Here is a 19,025-nt window from a genome sequence, read left to right as displayed (position 1 = left end):
TTAGTCACTCACTGGAATGAGTAGAATTGGTTATTGTGTACTGTGTTGGACTGGATGTTTATTTTGCACATTTTAAAAGCAATACTTAATGTTTACAGTGCTCCAGAATATTTAGATTGACACTTTTTTGTATTGATGTTTATCTTTATTTTTGCACATTTTAGCAAATAAGCAATACTTTCACATTTGTTGAAATGTTTACACTGTTACAGAATATTTCGTTTTGCACTTTTTTGTATTGGATGTTTATCTTTATTTTTGCACATTTTAAAGCAAAATAAGCAATACTTTTACTTTTGAAATGCTTAAGATTTGCACTGGATGTTTACTTTTATATTTGCACATTAAAAAGCAAATAAGCTACTTTTAATTTTGTTAAATGTTAAAAGTTTTAAATGTTTACATTGTTACAGAATATTTTGTAATGTTGTTGTCAATGTTGACTGAGTGGCCATACTTTTTTTTTTGTAAATAAAAGCCATGCCTTTTGAAAAAAACTGGCCTACTTTTATTTTTTCATCTTCATTTTAAATAAAATAAAATAAAAAATAATCGGTAAAAGGAAAAATAATCTATAGATGAATCGAAAAAATAATCTATAGATTAACCGATTAATCGAAAAAATAATCTATAGATTAATCGATAGAAAAATAATCGTTAGCTGCAGCCTTAATATGATGGCAGTCAAACATTAGAGATAAGTGTAGACTGCAATATGATGGCAGTCATACATAAGAGATAAGTGTACACTGCAATATGATGGCAGTCAAACATAAGAGATACGTGTAGACTGCAATACGATGGCAGTCAAACATTAGAGATAAGTGTAGACTGCAATATGATGGCAGTCACACATAAGAGATAAGTGTAGACTGCAATATGATGGCAGTCAAACATTAGAGATAAGTGTAGACTGCAATATGATGGCAGTCACACATAAGAGATACATGTAGACTGCAATACGATGGCAGTCAAACATTAGAGATACATGTAGACTGCAATATGATGGCAGTCAAACATTAGAGATAAGTGTAGATTGCAATATTATGGCTGTCAAACATTAGAGATAAGTGTAGACTGCAATATGATGGCAGTCAAACAGAGATAAGTGTAGACTGCAATATGATGGCTGTCAAACATTAGAGATAAGTGTAGACTGCAATATGATGGCAGTCAAACAGAGATAAGTGTAGACTGCCACTAACACATGTGGAGTTATGTACTTAACAAAAAAAAGGTGATATAACTGAAAACATGCTTTATATTCTTCAAAATAGCCACCCTTTTCTCGGATTACTGCTTTGCACACTCTTGGCATTCTCTCCATGAGCTTCAATCACGACCTGTGGAGTGAAAACCATCTCAGGTGACTACCTCTTGAAGCTCATGGAGAGAATGTAGATGTAAACACCTTTCTTTGGCAAATTGTCGCTGATGTCCATGTTGCGCTTTAAGGTGGATAAGATAAGGTTTGATGTGTCGACGCAAGATGTCTTTTTTTCCCTCCGCGCAGGATGTCGGCAGAACATTTGGCGCACATATCACAGGAAATGTCTTCCTTCCAAACAGTGACGGCGTCCCAAGTGACCAGCGCCATGTTTGTTTACAACGAGCTCAGGGGACGTGTCCGACATGTGTCGGAGGAAAGGGAGCGCTTGATTTGCTCACCCTAACGCACCTACAGCACCGGCTTCATTGGAGCGTTTTTTTTTTTCTTTTTTAAAATTGAATATCAGATTTTTTTGTCTTTTTTTCCAGATTTAGCGGTGTGGCGCCACAAGTCCTCATTCCGGAAATGAAAAATATCAATATTTGATTTGACACCCCTGAGCTAGAGAGATCATTCGCAGACTTAAATCTTCACGATCTCAACAGTGCAGTGTATAAGCCCGCTAAATTTCGGAAGAAAACACATATTTTCCATATATAAGCTGCACCGGACTATAAGCCGCGGGTATATACGTTGTGAAAGGAGTTATATACACAGAAATATTGTGTAAATGTTTATTTACATACCTTAATTGTTTCCAAACGGTGTCTGTAACAGGGCAGTAAAACGGCCGATCAGACAAAACAGAAGTCATGGTCACGGACACACTAGCTGTGCAAGCTCGCTCTCCAATCAACTAAACGGACTCAATAACTCCACGGTGACGTTTTGGTGAATTTACTGACGAATTTGTAAAAAATAAAACAATACAAAAAAAAATGCCATCGTAAGTTAATACCACTAACACAAACACTTGTAAACGTGTGAGCATAATAGCTAATGCTAACGACGCTAGTTTCATTACATTACAATAGCAAGCCACCACGACATCCTCGGCTTGGATCCCACATCAGGGCAAGGAAAAACTCAGCCCAATGGGCTACAATGAGAAACATCACACATGGGAGGGTTTAGTAAGTAAGAATAGTTGTAGTTATATTGTAAAACTTACAAACGTGGCTTGGAGTGATGAATGGATGAATCCATACGAGTAGAAAACACTATGGACGGCTAGAAGACTGAACTGCACTTCTACTTCCGATTCAAAACTTTAAATAACCTTCCCACATGAGGAATTCACATTCAACCGGCAGAACATGCGGCGAGCGAACTCGTCCAAAAGATGGCGCCGTAGCACAATCAATAACACACCTTTTCAGTGTGTTTGCATTATGGCCATCAGCGAAGAAAAATCCATAAAATTAGCCACGCCGTTTTGACAAGCCACAGGTTTCAAAGCGTAGGGAAAAAAGCAGCGGATTATAGTCCGGAACTGGCTCATTTTGCCCACTTTTTGTCTCTTCCTTAGCGGTCAGGGGCCACAAACAGGTTGCAGTCGTGCGGGAGACAAGCCACAAATTTAGGTACACTTGCAGGCTTGAATGAGAAGCAATATTAGGTAGTACTAATACAACTCATCCAAAAGACGGTGCCATAGCACAAACAATAACACACCTTTTCAGTGTGTTTTATGAAAAGTTTTCGCATGATGGCCGTCAGCGAAGAAAAATCCATAAAATTAGCCGCGCCGTTTTGACAAGCCGCAGGTTTCAAAGCGTAGGGAAAAAAGTAGCGGCTTATAGTCCGGAACTGGCTCATTTTGCCCACTTTTCGTCTCCTCCTTAGCGGTCACAATGAATTCCACACACATACGTCACGGCCCAGTGTGCGTATGAGACGACGGCGTCATATCCCCTCAGGGGCCACAAACAGGCTGCAGTCATGCGGGAGACAAGCCAGAACTTGCAGGTTCGAATGAGAAGCAATACTAAGTAGTACTAATAATGAAGATAATATTCAACTAAAAGAGGAAAGAACCTGATTTGATCAAAGGGCCGGGCGATACGGCTGACAACTATATCATGATATACGTGTTCTATATCGGCCGATATCAATAATTATTGTCCGTCATCCAGTCTCCAGTTCTATAGTGGTATGAAATTAACAGAGTGAACCCTCTTGTCAGTCATCCAATCTCCACTCTCTTGTCCTATAGTGGTATGACATAAACAGAGTGAACCCTCTTGTCAGTCATCCACTCTCGTGTCCAATAGTGGTAAGAAATTAACAGAGTGAACCCTCTTGTCAGTGATCCACTCTCTTGTCCTATAGTGGTAAGAAATGAACAGAGTGAACCCTCTTGTCAGTGATCCACTCTCTTGTTCTACAGTGGTATGAAATAAACAACAGTGAACCCTCTTGTCTGTCATCCAGTCTCCAGTTCTATAGTGGTATGAAATTAACAGAGTGAACCCTCTTGTCAGTCATCCAATCTCCACTCTCTTGTCCTATAGTGGTATGACATAAACAGAGTGAACCCGCTTCAGTCATCCACTCTCGTGTCCTATAGTGGTAAGACATTAACAGAGTGAACCCTCTTGTCAGTGATCCACTCTCTTGTTCTACAGTGGTATGAAATAAACAAGAGTGAACCCTCTTGTCAGTGATCCACTCTCTTGTTCTACAGTGGTATGAAATAAACAAGAGTGAACCCTCTTGTCAGTGATCCACTCTCTTGTTCTACAGTGGTATGAAATAAACAAGAGTGAACCCTCTTGTCTGTCTTCCAGTCTCCAGGTCTATAGTGGTGTGAAATTAACAGAGTGAACCCTATTGTCAGTCATCCAATCTCCACTCTCCTGTCCTATAGTGGTATGAAATAAACAGAATGAACCCTCTCGTCAGTCATCCACTCTCGTGTCCTATAGTGGTAGGAAATTAACAGAGTGAACCCTCTTGTCAGTGATCCACTCTCTTGTTCTACAGAGGTATGAAAAAAACAACAGTGAACCCTTTTGTCCGTCATCCAGTCTCCAGTTCTGTAGTGGTATGGAATTAACAGAGTCAACCCTCTTGTCAGTCATCCAATCTCCACTCTCTTGTCCTATAGTGGTATGAAATAAACAGAGTGAACCCTCTTTATCAGTCATCCACTCTCCACTCTGTTGTTCTATAGTGGTATGAAATTAACAGAGTGAACCCTCTCGTCAGTGATCCACTCTCTTGTTCTACAGTGGTATGAAATAAACAAGAGTGAACCCTCTTGTCCGTCATCCAGTCTCCAGTTCTGTAGTGGTATGAAATTAACAGAGTGAACCCTCTCATCAGTCATCCAATCTCCACTCTCTTGTCCAATAGAGGTATGAAATAAACAGAGTGAACCCTCTTTATCAGGCATCCACTCTCCACTCTGTTGTTCTATAGTGGTATGAAATTAACAGAGTGAACCCTCTTGTCAGTCATCCACTCGCCACTCTCTTGTGCTATAGTGCTTTTTGACTAAGTTTATTCAATGTCAGCTTCATTTGACATTAATTTGACCATTGAAATTTGGTCATTTCCCAACCAATATTCTACAACCCAAACAAAACGCTTTTTGACGACCTTTAATCAATGTCGGGTTCTGACATCAATATGACCGTTGAAATGTGGTCATTTCCCAACAACGTTGATCCAACGTTAGACATCGACGTTGTCTCAATTTACAAATACGACTATTTCGCAACGTTGTTTTAAAGGGACGTGTACGTATAATCAACGTTGTTTCAATGTCTTGTGTCTGCTGGGACGATTAAGAAACACTGTACTATATAATACTTGCAACTGTAAACACTGTACTATATAATACTTGCAAATGTAAAGACTGTACTATATAATACTTGCCACTGTAAACACTGTACTATATAATACTGGCAACTGTAAACACTGTATTATATAATACTTGCAACTGTAAAGACTGTACAATATAATACTTGCCACTGTAAACACTGTACTATATAATACTGGCAACTGTAAACACTGTACTATATAATACTTTCAACTGTAAAGATTGTACTGTATAATACTTTCCACTGTAAACACTGTACTATATAATACTTGCAACTGTAAACACTGTACTATATAATACTTGCCACTGTAAACACTGTACTATGTAATACTTGCAACTGTAAACACTGTACTATATAATACTTGCAACTGTAAACACTGTATTATATAATAATTGCAACTGTAAACACTATACTATATAATACTTGCCACTGTAAACACTGTACTGTATAATACTGGCAACTGTAAACACTGTACTATATAATACTTCCCACTGTAAACACTGTACTATATAATACTGGCAACTGTAAACACTGTACTATACAATACTTGCCACTGTAAACACTGTACTATATAATACTTGCAACTGTAAACACTGTACTATATAATACTTTCCACTGTAAACACTGTACTATATAATACTTGCAACTGTAAAGACTGTACTATATAATACTTTCTACTGTAAACACTGTATTATATAATACTTGCAACTGTAAACACTGTATTATATAATACCTGCAACTGTAAACACTGTACTATATAATACTTGCCACTGTAAACACTGTACTATGTAATACTTGCAACTGTAAACACTACACTATATAATACTTGCAACTGTAAACACTGTATTATATAATACTTGCAACTGTAAACACTGTACTATATAATACTTGCCACTGTAAACACTGTACTATATAATACTTGCAACTGTAAACACTGTACTATATAATACTTGCCACTGTGAACACTGTACTATATAATACTTGCAACTGTAAACAATGTACTATATAATTCTGGCAACTGTAAACACTGTACTATATAATACTTGCAACTGTAAACACTGTACCATATAATACTGGCAACTGTAAACACTGTACTATATAATACTTGCCACTGTAAACACTGTACTATATAATACTGGCAACTGTAAACACTGTACTATATAATACTTGCAACTGTAAACACTGTATTATATAATACTGGCAACTGTAAAGACTGTACTATATAATACTTTCCACTGTAAACACTTTACTATATAATACTTGCAACTGTAAACACTGTACTATATAATACTGGCAACTGTAAAGACTGTACTATATAATACTTGCAACTGTAAACACTGTACTATATAAAAATTGCAACTGTAAACACTGTACTATATAATACTTGCAACTGTAAACACTTTACGATATAATACTTGCAACTGTAAAGACTGTACTATATAATACTTGCCACTGTAAACACTGTACTATACAATACTTGCAACTGTAAGCACTGTACTATATAATACTTGCAACTGTAAACACAATACTATATAATACTTGCAACTGTAAACACTACTATATAATACTTGCCACTGTAAACACTACTATATAATAGTTGCAACTGTAAACACTGTACTATATAATACTTTCCACTGTAAACACTGTACTATATAATACTTGCAACTGTAAACACTGCACTATATAATACTTGCCACTGTAAACACTGCACTATATAATACTTGCAACTGTAAACACTGTACTATATAATAATGGCAACTGTAAACACTGTACTATATAATACTTGCAACTGTAAACACTGTACTATATAATACTTGCCACTGTAAACACTGTACTATATAATACTTGCAACTGTAAACACTGTGCTATATAATACTTGCCACTGTAAACACTGTACTATATAATACTTGCAACTGTAAACACTGTACTATATAATACTGGCAACTGTAAACACTGTACTATATAATACTTGCCACTGTAAACACTGTACTATATAATACTTGCAACTGTAAACACTGTACTATATAAAAATTGCATCTGTAAACACTGTACTATATAATACTTGCAACTGTAAACACTGTACTATATAAAACTTGCCACTGTAAACACTGTACTATATAATACTTGCAACTGTAAACACTGTACTATATAAAACTTGCCACTGTAAACACTGTACTATATAATACTTGCAACTGTAAAGACTGTACTATATAATACTTTCTACTGTAAACACTGTATTATATAATACTTGCAACTGTAAACACTGTATTATATAATACCTGCAACTGTAAACACTGTACTATATAATACTTGCCACTGTAAACACTGTACTATGTAATACTTGCAACTGTAAACACTACACTATATAATACTTGCAACTGTAAACACTGTATTATATAATACTTGCAACTGTAAACACTGTACTATATAATACTTGCCACTGTAAACACTGTACTATATAATACTTGCAACTGTAAACACTGTACTATATAATACTTGCCACTGTGAACACTGTACTATATAATACTTGCAACTGTAAACAATGTACTATATAATTCTGGCAACTGTAAACACTGTACTATATAATACTTGCAACTGTAAACACTGTACCATATAATACTGGCAACTGTAAACACTGTACTATATAATACTTGCCACTGTAAACACTGTACTATATAATACTGGCAACTGTAAACACTGTACTATATAATACTTGCAACTGTAAACACTGTATTATATAATACTGGCAACTGTAAAGACTGTACTATATAATACTTTCCACTGTAAACACTTTACTATATAATACTTGCAACTGTAAACACTGTACTATATAATACTGGCAACTGTAAAGACTGTACTATATAATACTTGCAACTGTAAACACTGTACTATATAAAAATTGCAACTGTAAACACTGTACTATATAATACTTGCAACTGTAAACACTTTACGATATAATACTTGCAACTGTAAAGACTGTACTATATAATACTTGCCACTGTAAACACTGTACTATACAATACTTGCAACTGTAAGCACTGTACTATATAATACTTGCAACTGTAAACACAATACTATATAATACTTGCAACTGTAAACACTACTATATAATACTTGCCACTGTAAACACTACTATATAATAGTTGCAACTGTAAACACTGTACTATATAATACTTTCCACTGTAAACACTGTACTATATAATACTTGCAACTGTAAACACTGCACTATATAATACTTGCCACTGTAAACACTGCACTATATAATACTTGCAACTGTAAACACTGTACTATATAATAATGGCAACTGTAAACACTGTACTATATAATACTTGCAACTGTAAACACTGTACTATATAATACTTGCCACTGTAAACACTGTACTATATAATACTTGCAACTGTAAACACTGTACTATATAATACTTGCAACTGTAAACACTGTATTATATAATACTTGCAACTGTAAACACTGTACTATATAATACTTTCCACTGTAAACACTGTATTATATAATAATTGCAACTGTAAACACTATACTATATAATACTTGCCACTGTAAACACTGTACTATATAATACTTGCAACTGTAAAGACTGTACTATATAATACTGGCAACTGTAAAGACTGTACTATATAATACTTGCAACTGTAAACACTGTACTATATAATACTGGCAACTGTAAACACTGTACTATATAATACTTGCAACTGTAAACACTGTATCATATAATACTTGCAACTGTAAACACAATACTATATACTACTTGCAACTGTAAACACGGTACTATATAATACTTGCCACTGTAAACACTGTACTATATAATACTTGCAACTGTAAACACTGTACTATATAATACTGGCAACTGTAAACACTGTACTATACAATACTTGCAACTGTAAACACTCTACTATATAATACTTGCCACTGTAAACACTGTACTATATAATACTTGCAACTGTAAAGACTGTACTACATAATACTTGCCACTGTAAACACTGTACTATACAATACTTGCAACTGTAAGCACTGTACTATATAATACTTGCCACTGTAAACAATGTACTATATAATACTTGCAACTGTAAACACTGCACTATATAATACTTGCCACTGTAAACACTGCACTATATAATACTTGCAACTGTAAACACTGTACTATATAATAATGGCAACTGTAAACACTGTACTATATAATACTTGCAACTGTAAACACTGTACTATATAATACTGGCAACTGTAAACACTGTACTATATAATACTTTCCACTGTAAACACTGTACTATATAATACTTGCAACTGTAAACACTGTACTATATAAAAATTGCATCTGTAAACACTGTACTATATAATACTTGCAACTGTAAACACTTTACGATATAATACTTGCAACTGTAAACACTGTACTATATAATACTTGCCACTGTAAACACTGTACTATATAATACTTGCAACTGTAAACACTGTACTATATAATACTTGCCACTGTAAACACTGTACTATATAATACTTGCAAATGACACTCAGAAGTGTAAGAAAAGAAGAAATGACAACAGTTATTATTATTAGCTCACTATTACATTAGACATGGTTTCTATTATTAAGCAAATTAACATTTATGAACACGCACATAAATACCAAATGTAATATTGATTGTAAATAAATAATAAATAAGTCATCAAGGGATGTGGTGCATCCTGCTTTGAGGAGGGGTCACACGAGTTGAGTCACAGCAGGTGATGACGGACGCCATCATGCAGCAACCTGGTGCTCATATTTATTATTAATAATAATAATAACACTACAGTATGCTAAATGTTGCAGCGCACACGCCGAATAACACCACCTTTCTCCCCCTCTGCACAAACTCCATGATGCATTTTGGTGCAGTTGGACTTTTGCAGGGGGAAAAAAATGAAACAAAAAACGCAAGAAAACGTCATCGACGTGACGCGAAGATGCTGGAAAGAACACGCAGACGCGCGTAATAGTGGGCAAAGGCGGCGTGGAGCGATGCAGACTGCGGCGCATTCATTAACGCGTCGCGTGCACGCGCGCAAAATGGACGCCGAATCCCGCTGAGACGTGCACGGACGAGCCCGATAGATGGGTCGATTGCAGCACACATGGATACATCAATTAATACAATGAGACGATGCAGGGGGGAGGGGCCAACGAGCTAATTTGCATAATAGACGCATCTAATTATAGTCTGCAGCGGCAGAGTAAAAAAAGCCACACAAAAAAAAAAAAAAAAAAAAAAAGGATGAAGAAGTCGTGCACGCGTTCCCTTTACGCGAGGCACACGGTATCGACTCGATGGATCGATCGGAAACGATTGCCGCTTACCTGCGCGTTGCTGCGGGACGTCGGAGCTTCCCTTTCGCGCGCCGCACTCCGCAAGAGGATGGGAGGAGATGATGATGATGATGATGATGATGATGATGATGACGACGATGAAGATGGTGGCGGTAGTGGGGATGGAGGGAGAGGAGGGAGGGGAGGGGGGACTGTCCGGAAAAAAAAAAGGAAAAAAAAAGTGTCATTTAGCGTTCAAACAATAGTTCAGAATATTTAATCTGCGAGATGAAGAGCAAAAAAAAAAGAAAAAAAAAAAGATGAGATCACATGTCGAAAAGGAGGATCGGGGGTTAACACACACGTGACTGATCACTTCCGGCAAACTCAAATGTCCACTCCAATGGACACTTCCTCGAATTTAACGTGTGTGCTAACATGAATATGGGATTATTCTCGGAGTGTCCTAATAATCGGCAAAAAGTGCGCAACGATACGCACATGAATACCCCCAAAAAATAAAATCTCGAGAAAAAAATACCAAAATACCAACAAAAAACCCAAAACGTGTGCGATATCATGTGCGATACGAGCAGCGTGTCCACTCGTGCCAAAGAAACACCCGAATGTCCATCAATAAGCGCAGCATGTCTTCCATTGTGTAGTCATTTAGAAGAGGTAAACATGTCAGGCTATAGGTTGCTAACAGCTACACGGCGGCTAAGCACACAGTAGCGCACGAGCTAGACTATGATAACAATTGAACGACAACGCAGAGCACAGGTCAATCAATCAATCAATCAATGTTTATTTATATAGCCCTGAATCACAAGTGTCTCAAAGGGCTGCACAAGCCACAACGACATCCGCGGTACAGAGCCCACATAAGGGCAAGGAAAAACTCACAACCCCAATGGGACATCGATGTGAATGACTATGAGAAACCTTGGAGAGGACCGCATATGTGGGTGTTAATAATAAAGAGAATATGTTACGTTTAAAAGAAATGCCTTGTATTATTGTCAACTAGCATAAGAAATGAAAGATAGATATTTATTAAGATGACAAAGAAATAAAAGAAATGAAGATATAAAACATAATATAACGGGAAAAAAAGAGAAATTGAAAAAATAAATGAATATAAAAAATAAAAGAAATGCCTTTATTATTGTCAACTAGCATAAGAAATGAAAGATAGATATTTATTAAGATGACAAAGAAATAAAAGGAATGAAGATATAAAACATAATAAATAATAAATAATAAACATAATATAACGGAAAAAAAAGAGAAATTGAAAAAATAATGTGGAAAACAGTATACTGAGTTTTTCACATTTTTTTTTACTTATTTGTTTATCATAGTTCTCTTTTTTATTACATTATGTGTTTTATCCTGTATATAATAAAACAAAAAGAGAAATCAAATAAATAGATACATCTAAAAAAAATGGGGGGACAACTACTGAGTTTTTCACATTTTTTTCTTATTTTTGTTGTAACAATGCACAACAGAGCTTGATAATCGTGTCAGAGCCTGATTTAAAGCGTCAGGATCGCATCAAAGCGTAATAAAGTTCAATAAAGTGTAATAAAACGTATCAAAGCGTGATTTAAAGCGTATCAAAGCGGGATCAAATCGTGAGGAACGGTAACAAAGCGGCAACTAATTCGCATCAAAGCATAACATTACTTCGGAGATCGGGATATTCGTGGAAAAATTGACAAAAATGGCGGCGCTTTGCTCGCCGCTTTAAAGCGCGGCAAGTGCCGTTGGTGTGAACCAGGCATAACATAATAGTGTGAGAGTCCAGTCCATAGTGGATCTAACATAATAGTGAGAGTCCAGTCCATAGTGGATCTAACATAATATTGTGAGAGTCCAGTCCATAGTGGATCTAACATAATAGTGTGAGAGTCCAGTCTATAGTGGATCTAACATAATAGTGTGAGAGTCCAGTCAATAGTGGATCTAACATAATAGTGTGAGAGTCCAGTCAATAGTGGATCTAACATAATAGTGTGACAGTCCAGTCCATAGTGGATCTAACATAATAGTGTGACAGTCCAGTCCATAGTGGATCTAACATAATAGTGTGAGAGTCCAGTCCATAGTGGATCTAACATAATAATGAGAGTCCAGTCCATAGTGGGGCCAGCAGGAGACCATCCTGAGTGGAGACGGGTCAGCAGTGCAGAGATGTACCCAACCGATGCACAGGCAAGCGGTCCACCCCGGGTCCCGACTCAGGTGTCAAACTCAAGGCCCGCGGGCCAAATCCGGCCCTCCATGTCATTTTATATGGCCCGCAAAAGCCTGGAAATATTATGTTTCAATAAAATACCTGATATTTTCTTTCTCTACTTTCTTACTACAGGTAGTAGTGTCAAACATTGCAAGAAATATTATATTATCTAAATCCAAATAAATACTTAAATATCTGCTTAACTTGTGGTTTCGAAGCAAGTTATCCATCAAATTGTACACTATAAAAACGACCAATGGATTTTACTGTAAAATTTAAGGAGTTTTTTTTTTTTTTTTTTACAGCATATTACCGTAAATTGGAAAAAAAAAGACCAATATTTATTTTTTTTTACAGTAAAATTCTGTCGACTGAGCTGTCAGTTTTTTTACTGTAAAGTCCACGGTTGATGATTTTATGGTAGCACATTTTATCATGGCAAAAAACTGGCATCTGAGTAGCCAAAAAAAAATTGAACAGCGGTATTGTATTTCTATTTACAGTAATATGTTGTAAAATAATAATAATAAAAAACACCATATATTTTACAGTACAATATTTTACTGGCAACTAAGCTGCCAGTTTTTTCTCTCTAAAAAAACAGTGGTAAAATCGGCAGATTTTTTTTACTCTTTACGTTAAAAAATGTAAAATATTTTAAATTCATAGGCAAATTGGTTAATTATTTGCTGTTACAAGCGGCCCTCTAATGGCAGCCATGAGTGCGGTGTGGCCCTCAGTGAAAACAAGTTTGACACCTCTGACGCAGAGCATTTGTCGACGTAGGCAAGTGCGGAATGATCATGGTAGCATGTTGCTTACGCACACAACGCCTCTGAGGCATGTTAGAAAGTATGCAGTAACAAACGTGTCTGCATCATTCAACTCACTGCGTCTTGAGCTTAACTTAATGGATCATTTTGGCCACTAGGTGTCATGGAAAAATAAAAATTAAAATTAAAATTAAAAATACCACTCCACTTCAACTTAAAAACAGCACAAGTCTATTCCAGACGGTTAATATAGAACAGGTTAGTGTTTTTTATGTCTAGATTCTGTATTCAAGTCATTCTCGACTCAACACGATTCATGACTGAACATGACACTCGATTCAAGGCGATTCTCAAAATGATTCACTATTTGAAATTTTTCTTCATTCGAAACGACTAGATTCAAACTGATGACAATTTCAAACCGATTCTAGAATCTTCATGATAGTTTGATTCAAAACGATTCCTGATCAAAACCGATTAGCGACACAAACCAATTTTCGATTCTACGTGACTCTTGATTCAAACTGATTGCAAATTTGAACCGATTATTAATTCTTCATGATTCTTGATTCAAACCGATTAGCGGAAAAAAACGCCCCCCCCCCCCAAAAAAAAAAATCTCAAATACCACTCCACTTCAACTTAAAGACGGTTAATATAGAACAGGTTAGTGTTTTTTATGTCTGGATTCTGTATTCAAGTCATTCTCGACTCAACACGATTCATGACTGAACATGATACTCGATTCAAGGCGATTCTCAAAATGTTTCTTGCATTGAAACGACACTAGATTCAAACTGATGACAAATTCAAACCGATTCTAGATTTTTTATGAAATTTGGATTCAAACCGATTCTTGATCAAAACCGATTAGCAGCACAAACCAATTTTCGATTCTACATGACTCTCGATTCAAACTGTTTGCAAATTTTAACCCATTAATAATTCTTCATGATTCTCGATTCAAGCAATTCTTGATTCAAACCGATTAGCGATAAAAACAACAAACCAAAAAATCTAAAATACCACTTCACTTCAACTAAAAGACGGTTAATATAGAACAGGTTAGTGTTTTTTATGTCTGGATTCTGTAACATTGCCCTCCAAAATAGTTTCTCTCTCTTTGATGAAATAACATTGGAGGAATTGTTAAAATGTGTAAATGGGACAAAACAAACAACATGTCTACTTGACCCAATTCCTGGGAAACTTATCAAGGAGCTTTTTGTTTTATTAGGTCCATCAGTGTTAAATATTATAAACTTATCACTTTCCTCTGGTACTGTTCCTCTAGCATTCAAAAAAGCGGTTATTCATCCTCTACTCAAAAGACCTAACCTCGATCCTGACCTCATGGTGAACTACCGGCCGGTGTCCCACCTACCGTTTATCTCGAAAATTCTCGAAAAAATTGTCGCACAGCAGCTAAATGAACACTTAGCGTCTAACAATCTCTGTGAACCTTTTCAATCCGGTTTCAGGGCAAATCACTCTACGGAGACAGCCCTCGCAAAAATGACTAATGATCTATTGCTAACGATGGATTCTGATGCGTCATCTATGTTGCTGCTTCTTGATCTTAGCGCCGCTTTTGATACTGTTGATCATAATATTTTATTAGAGCGTATCAAAACACGTATTGGTATGTCAGACTTAGCCTTGTCTTGGTTTAACTCTTATCTTACTGACAGGATGCAGTGTGTCTCCCATAACAATGTGACCTCGGACTATGTTAAGGTAACGTGCGGAGTTCCCCAGGGTTCGGTTCTTGGCCCTGCACTCTTTAGTATTTACATGCTGCCGCTAGGTGACATTATACGCAAATACGGTGTTAGCTTTCACTGTTATGCTGATGACACTCAACTCTACATGCCCCTAAAGTTGACCAACACGCCGGATTGTAGTCAGCTGGAGGCGTGTCTTAATGAAATTAAACAATGGATGTCCACTAACTTTTTGCAACTCAACGCTAAGAAAACGGAAATGCTGATTATCGGTCCTGCTCAACACCGACATCTATTTAATAATACCACCTTAACATTTGACAACCAAACAATTAAACAAGGAGACTCTGTAAAGAATCTGGGTATTATCTTCGACCCAACTCTCTCGTTTGAGTCACACATTAAGAGTGTTACTAAAACGGCCTTCTTTCATCTCCGTAATATCGCTAAAATTCGTTCCATTTTGTCCACAAGCGATGCTGAGATCATTATTCATGCGTTCGTTACATCTCGTCTCGATTACTGTAACGTTTTATTTTCGGGCCTCCCTATGTCTAGCATTAAAAGATTACAGATGGTACAAAATGCGGCTGCTAGACTTTTGACAAAAACAAGAAAGTTTGATCATATTACGCCTATACTGGCTCACTTGCACTGGCTTCCTGTGCACCTAAGATGCGACTTTAAGGTTTTACTACTTACGTATAAAATACTACACGGTCAAGCTCCTGCCTATCTTGCCGATTGTATTGTACCATATGTCCCGGCAAGAAATCTGCGTTCAAAGAACTCCGGCTTATTAGTGATTCTCAGAGCCCAAAAAAAGTCTGCGGGCTATAGAGCGTTTTCTATTCGGGCTCCAATACTATGGAATGCCCTCCCGGTAAAAGTTAGAGATGCTACCTCAGTAGAAGCATTTAAGTCTCATCTTAAAACTCATTTGTATACTCTAGCCTTTAAATAGACTCCCTTTTTAGACCAGTTGATCTGCCGTTTCTTTTCTTTTCTTTTCTACTCTGCTCCGGGGTGGACCGCTAGCCTGTCCATCAGATGGGGACATCTCTACGCTGCTGACCCGTCTCCGCTCGGGATGGTTCCCGCTGGCTCCACCATGGACTGGACTTTCGCTGATGTGTTGGACTTTCACAATATTATGTCAGACCCACTCGACACCGAGGATGTCGTTGTGGCTTGTACAGCCCTTTGAGACACTTGTGATTTAGGGCTATATAAATAAACATTGATTGATTGATTGAACACGATTCATGACGGTTATTCATCCTCTACTCAAAAGACCTAACCTCGATCCTGATCTCCTGGTAAACTACCGGCCGGTGTCCCACCTTCCGTTTATCTCGAAAATCCTCGAAAAAATTGTAGCACAGCAGCTAAATGAACACTTAGCGTCTAACAATCTCTGTGAACCTTTTCAATCCGGTTTCAGGGCAAATCACTCTACGGAGACAGCCCTCGCAAAAATGACTAATGATCTATTGCTAACGATGGATTCTGATGCTTCATCTATGTTGCTGCTTCTTGATCTTAGTGCCGCTTTCGATACTGTTGATCATAATATTCTATTAGAGCGTATCAAAACGCGTATCGGGATGACAGACTTAGCCTTGTCTTGGTTTAACTCTTATCTTACTGACAGGATGCAGTGTGTCTCCCATAACAATGTGACCTCGGACTATGTTAAGGTAACGTGCGGAGTTCCCCAGGGTTCGGTTCTTGGCCCTGCACTCTTAAATATTTACATGCTGCCGCTAGGTGACATCATACGCAAATACGGTGTTAGCTTTCACTGTTATGCTGATGACACCCAACTCTACATGCCCCTAAAGCTGACCAACACGCCGGATTGTAGTCAGCTGGAGGCGTTTCTTAATGAAATTAAACAATGGATGTCCGCTAACTTTTTGCAACTCAACGCTAAGAAAACGGAAATGCTGATTATTGGTCCTGCTCAACACCGACATCTATTTAAAAATACCACCTTAACATTTGACAACCAAACAATTAAACAAGGTGACTCTGTAAAGAATCTGGGTATTATCTTCGACCCAACTCTCTCGTTTGAGTCGCACATTAAGAGTGTTACTAAAAAGGCCTTCTTTCATCTCCGTAATATCGCTAAAATTCGTCCCATTTTGTCCACAAGCGATGCTGAGATCATTATCCATGCGTTCGTTACATCTCGTCTCGATTACTATAACGTTTTATTTTCGGGCCTCCCTATGTCTAGCATTAAAAGATTACAGATGGTACAAAATGCGGCTGCTAGACTTTTGACAAAAACAAGAAAGTTTGATCATATTACGCCTATACTGGCTCACTTGCACTGGCTTCCTGTGCACCTAAGATGCGACTTTAAGGTTTTACTACTTACGTATAAAATACTACACGGTCAAGCTCCTGCCTATCTTGCCGATTGTATTGTACCATATGTCCCGGCAAGAAATCTGCGTTCAAAGAACTCCGGCTTATTAGTGATTCCCAGAGCCAAAAAAAGTCTGCGGGCTATAGAGCGTTTTCTATTCGGGCTCCAATACTATGGAATGCCCTCCCGGTAAAAGTTAGAGATGCTACCTCAGTAGAAGCATTTAAGTCTCATCTTAAAACTCATTTGTATACTCTAGCCTTTAAATAGACTCCTTGTTTAGACCAGTTGATCTGCTGTTTCTTTTCTTTTCTTTTCTACTCTGCTCCAAACCCGGGATGGACCGCTAGCCTGTTCATCAGATGGGGACATCTCTACGCTGCTGACCCGTCTCCACTCGGGATGGTTCCTGCTTGCCCCACTATGGACTGGACTCTCGCTGATGTGTTGGACTTTCACAATATTATGTCAGACCCACTCGACATCCATTGCTTTCGGTCTCCCCTAGAGGGGTGGGGGTTACCCACATATGCGGTCCTCTCCAAGGTTTCTCATAGTCATTCACATTGACGTCCCACTGGGGTGAGTTTTCCTTGCCCGTATGTGGGCTCTGTCCCGAGGATGTCGTTGTGGCTTGTACAGCCCTTTGAGACACTTGTGATTTAGGGCTATATAAATAAACATTGATTGATTGATTGATTGATGACTGAACATGATACTCGATTCAAGGCGATTCTCAAAATGATTCTTGATTCGAAACCACTCTAGATTCAAACTGATGACAAATTCAAACCGATTCTAGATTCTTTATGAAATTTTGATTGAAAACGATTCCTGATCAAAACCGATTAGCGACACAAACAAGATAAAAGCTTTTTAAAAAAAATACCACTCCACTTCAACTAAAAGACGGTTAATATAGAACAGGTTTGTGTTTTTTATGTCTGGATTCTGTATTCAAGTCATTCTCGACTCAACACGAATCATGACTGAACATGACACTCGATTCAAGGCGATTCTCAAAATGATTCTTGATTCGAAACGACTCTAGATTCAAACTGATGACAAATTCAAACCAATTCTAGATTCTTCATGATAGTTTGATTCAAAACGATTCCTGATCAAAACCGATTAGCGACACAAACCAATTTTCGATTCTACGTGACTCTTGATTCAAACTGATTGCAAATTTGAACCGATTATTAATTCTTCATGATTCTCGATTCAAGCAATTCTTGATTCAAACCGATTAGCGAAAAAAAACGGCCCCCAAAAAAATCTCAAATACCACTCCACTTCAACTTAAAGACGGTTAATATAGAACAGGTTAGTGTTTTTTATGTCTGGATTCTGTATTCAAGTCATTCTCGACTCAACACGATTCATGACTGAACATGACACTCGATTCAAGGCGTATCTCAAAATGATTCACTATTTGAAATGATTCTTGATTCGAAACGACTCTAGATTTAAACTGATGACAAATTCAAACCGATTCTAGATTCTTTATG

The 19,025-nt window shown here is 37.3% G+C and overlaps 1 protein-coding gene across 1 annotated transcript in view; it reads right to left on the bottom strand.

Moving 5' to 3' along the window:
* Positions 1–19,025, bottom strand: part of cacng8b (calcium channel, voltage-dependent, gamma subunit 8b) — a 106,681-nt gene that overhangs the window by 75,502 nt on the left and 12,154 nt on the right. Inside the window, exon 2 of the mRNA XM_062062532.1 lies at positions 10,444–10,604. The gene's annotated coding sequence lies outside the window, so the exon portion shown is untranslated. The remainder of the gene's footprint in view (positions 1–10,443; positions 10,605–19,025) is intronic.

The sequence above is a fragment of the Entelurus aequoreus genome, linkage group LG11, assembly GCF_033978785.1.
Source record: "Entelurus aequoreus isolate RoL-2023_Sb linkage group LG11, RoL_Eaeq_v1.1, whole genome shotgun sequence".
In the NCBI taxonomy this organism is placed as follows: domain Eukaryota; kingdom Metazoa; phylum Chordata; class Actinopteri; order Syngnathiformes; family Syngnathidae; genus Entelurus; species Entelurus aequoreus.
Note: the sequence above shows the minus strand (reverse complement) of the source record. Positions and strands in the feature narration are given on the sequence as shown.